This window comes from Crocuta crocuta, unplaced genomic scaffold (genome assembly GCF_008692635.1).
Source record: "Crocuta crocuta isolate KB4526 unplaced genomic scaffold, BGI_CrCroc_1.0 scaffold205, whole genome shotgun sequence".
NCBI classification, from domain to species: Eukaryota; Metazoa; Chordata; class Mammalia; order Carnivora; family Hyaenidae; genus Crocuta; species Crocuta crocuta.
Genome location: NW_027530644.1, coordinates 2977892 through 2982390, shown reverse-complemented (window position 1 = coordinate 2982390; position 4499 = coordinate 2977892). Strand labels below are relative to the sequence as shown.

Here is a 4499-nt window from a genome sequence, read left to right as displayed (position 1 = left end):
GTGGAGTCTTTTAGGTTTTCCACAGAGAGTATCATGTCATCTGCGAAGAGTGAAAGTTTGACTTTCTCCGTGCTGATTTGGATACCTTTTATTTCTTTTTGTTGTCTGATTGCTGAGTCTAGGACTTCCAGCACCATGTTAAATAACAGTGATGAGAGTGGACATCCCTACCGTGTTTCTCACCTTAAGGGAAAAGCTCTCAGTTTCTCTCCATTGAGGATGACATTAGCCAAGAGTCTTTCATATATGGCCTTTACGATCTTGAGGTATGTTCCTTTTATCTGTACTTCCTTGAGTGTTTTTATCAAAAGAGGATGCTCTATTTTGTCTCCTCACCCATTCTTAATTATGCTTGGATACATTTCACTGGCATATAAAAACCTCCAAAGGGCCAAAGAAATGATACCAGATTTTAGTCTCAGCAGAGTCTTCAATCAATTAAGCACCTGAAACACATTGTGGGCCTTGTGTCTTTCCCTATCTTACATATTTCTGTTAAGAGTTCAGCATGGCTGAACCCAGGTAGAACCCTGGGTTCTTTTTTAACCACCTTTTGTGACTTCTTCCATCCTCTCCATCTTCCCTCTTATTCTCATGTCCACTTCGGAACCGACTTCGACCAGCTTCTTGCAGGTACAACCTGGAAGCTCCTGGCTTCAACCTCTCTGGTGCTGTGGGAGAGTGGAATCTCACACAGGTGCAATCCCAAAGCCTGAGGAAGTTAACTCTCTGCAGGGCAGTCCTGGTGCTATGATTTCTCCCTTTATTCAGAGAAAGAAGCCTCATTTTATTAGGCTCCTCAGGTGATCCTGTGCTATCCAGAAGCCAATCTTCCATAGCAGTGGCCAATCAGATAAAGCTTCCTTTACTGGCTCTCCTCTTCCTCCTTTACTTGCCTGTCTCACTGCTCCCTGGATGGTAAGCTTTTGTCTCAAGATCTGCTTTTGGGGAAATCCATGCTAAGGGAGTTGGGATGCCATGAATCCAAGTATTTTGTAAGATGGGACAGAAGGAACGATGACAATTGCATTTAACAACTTCCCTTCTTCCATTCCTTGGACTACTGCCAAAAGATACACCACCTTAGGGAGAAGGTAAGAGAAGACAACAGGAAGAAACCAAAGGTAACAGTGTCTTATTTTACCCAGGTGACAAACTCAAGGCAAGGCCCTGGGGATTATCTATCTGTCCTAGAATTAGAATACTTGAGATATGTGAAAGGTACACAGAAAATCCAGCTGACTATGAGGCACACTTTCTTTGCGGTTTTGTTTTTTTTTTTTTAAATAAAAAACATTTGGTGAAAACTCACCTCAGCTTTGTTTTGACCTAGGGTTCAGATACAAGTTTTCATGATCTAAAGGAAGATCATGAAAAGTGCCTCCACCAGTCAGTATTACAGCTTCATATAAAAAGAACATACGTGAAGGTAAGTTAGCATTTTATATCTTGGCCATTTATTCAGATGTGTAGGAGAAACAATTTTGTGAACTTATACTAAAATGTTATTTTTTAAATGTTTTATTTATTTCTAGGAGAGAGAGAGATAGCGTGAGCAGGGGAGGGTCAGAGAGAGAGGGAGTCACAGACTCTGAAACAGGCTCCAGGCTCTGAGCTGGCAGTCAGCACAGAGCCCGACGCGGGGCTCGAACCCACGAACCGCGAGATCATGACCCAAGCGAAAGTCGGACGCTTAACCGACTAAACCACCCAGGTGCCCCTATACTAAAATGTTATTGACAGCACCTGGGTGGCTCAGTCAGTTTAACGCCCAACTCTCGATATCCGCTAAGGTCATGATCTCACAGTTAGTGAGTTAGAGCCCCTGGTCCAGCTCTGCTCTGATAGCACAGAGTCTGCTTGGGATTCTTTCTCACCCTCTCTCTCTGCTCCTCCCCCATGCACACTTGCTTTTCCTCTACCGCCCCCCAAAAATAAAATAAATAAAATGTTATTGAATCCATATTCACTTTCTTTTTAGAAGCAAGTCTCCTGTTTGCTGCCCCTGGTCAATCACTCCTCTGTTCGATTTTTCATTCATATTATGTGTATATTAGTTAGATTAACATAATAGAAATATGTTATTGTTCTCACTGTAAATAATGTTAAAATTGTTAATTTACCTCCTATAAGTCCCACATTTACTGACGGACTGATATGTTCTTTTTTTCTGTTATGAATTTCCACAATACAGGTTAATCTGCACCTTTAAAGCAGAACATTTCCTTGTGTATAGAAACAGAACACCATTTTCACAAATCAATCAAGAAATTAATATTANAACATAATAGAAATATGTTATTGTTCTCACTGTAAATAATGTTAAAATTGTTAATTTACCTCCTATAAGTCCCACATTTACTGACGGACTGATATGTTCTTTTTTTCTGTTATGAATTTCCACAATACAGGTTAATCTGCACCTTTAAAGCAGAACATTTCCTTGTGTATAGAAACAGAACACAATTTTCACAAATCAATCAAGAAATTAATATTTATTCCTCTCAGAGGCAGATATGCTGTTTAGTTGCCTCAAATGTATAAAGATAATATCTTCAATGATAAAATCAAATTGCTAATCTATATGTTATAATAGTCAAGTGTGTGACTCTGCCTGATCTCCACATATTTTTTTAATGTTCATTTATTTTGAAAGAGAGAGCATGAGCAGGGGAGGGACAGAGAAAGAGGGAGAGAATCCCAAGCAGGCTCCACACTGTTACTATAGAGCTCAATCACACAAACCTTGAGATCATGACCTGAGCTGAAATCAAGAGTCAGACACTTAACCGATTGAGCCACCCAGGCACCTCTGTCCTCCACATATTTTTGAAGAAAGTTTAAGAAGACATGGAAAGTTAAAATTTAGATAAATATATAGATCTTCATTATTACCCAACAGGACAAGTTCTAAAATGCCCAATTTCCAATTTTGTTAGGTTGGTTTTTGATCAACTGTCATGTACTCTTTCACAATGAGTCTCTAAATGAAAGGATGGCAGGTATAATTAAGAGGTATTTGATAAGACTTGATAAAGCCTTCTAATTTTATTTTCCAGAAAATGAATAAGTTAATAATTCTAAGGCCTAGGTAAAAAAAATACTTTGGAAGTCAGCACTTTACTATGTTTGCCTTCAATGAAATTAGAAGTAGGTATAATAGCAGTCTGTAGCTAAATTTTTAAATATGTCTTGACATATTANACCTTCTTTGTTTAGGGGCTTTCTCACAACATACTGGTGAACATCATCTTCCTTTGAGAGATTGCAAAGCTTGCGGATTCTGCTAGCTCTTTGGGGCCCCAGGCGACGAGGCACAGTAGTATCAGTGAGTCCAGGAATATCCTTCTCCCCTTTTTTCACGATGACCAAGTTGAGAACACTGAGATTGGCATCCACAGTGCAACCCCGGACAGATTTGCGCTTTCTTTCTCCAGTCCTCCGTGGTCGGTAGCAGGAATGCCCCTTACTCAGCAGTAGGCGGACGCGGCCATGGGTCAAGACACGCTGCTTCATGGGGAAGCCTTGTTTGTCATTGCCACCACTGATTCGGACCACATAACCCTTCCACTCTTCCCCTAAAGCATCAGCAGCAACTTCTGCAGCCATTCGCTTCTCATAAAAGGTACGAAGCTTGCGTTCATCGTCCACTTCAATGAGTTTCTGGCAGCCAGTAGCTGGGAAAGAGATGTTCAGCTTCATCTTGAGGCTGCCTACCGCCTCCGAGGCGCCACGAAAAAGAGGTACTGCCTTATCTTTGAGAAAAATATTAAAATTTCCATTTATATACATGTTTTTCTTATAGAGAATTTTGATAGAATGATACATAAGATTATTAAGCATAAAAGTATATTACATTAGGATACAATTCTATGGGGTGAATGGAATGAAAATACTTCAAGGAGAAAAGGTAATGATGGAAACTTTTCATTGGTTAAAAAAGAGTTCATATACATATTTTAAAAAATAGATGATGGTGAATATCATCTCAGATCATTATGAGATTTAGGTTTCCTTGTTTACATTTGAGAGAGTGATGTAATGGTTTTGTTTTTTTTAAATAAGATGTTTACATGCATCAGAAATTACATCTTTTTCAACCTTTTAAACTTATGAAGGATTTTCAATGTTTGCATGACCATATGTGAGGGGGTACATAGTTAAAATTTAGAAGTATGTGGGCAAAAATATTTGAAAACCACTGTATTTTAGTTTCCTTTTGCTACTGTAACAATCACAAACTTGGTGACTTAGAACAATACACATTTATTCTACACAGTTCTGTAGGTCAGAAGTCTGATATGGGTCTGTCTGGGTTTAAAGCAAGATGTTGGGAGAGCTCTGTTCCTTCAGTAGAGAATCTAGGAGAGAATCCATTTCCTAGTTTTTCTAGCTTCTATAAGCAGTGCAAATTCCTTTACTCCTGACCCTGTTCTTCCATCTACAAAGCCTGCAATGTCAGACTGAGTCCCTCTCACACTGCTGTCTCTCTACCTCTC

The 4499-nt window shown here is 39.3% G+C and overlaps 1 pseudogene; it reads right to left on the bottom strand.

The window, feature by feature from the left end:
- Nucleotides 1-495: 495 nt before the first annotated feature.
- On the bottom strand, nucleotides 496-3735 carry LOC144235558 (small ribosomal subunit protein eS6 pseudogene; annotated as a pseudogene).
- Between the last annotated feature and the right edge of the window lie 764 nt (nucleotides 3736-4499).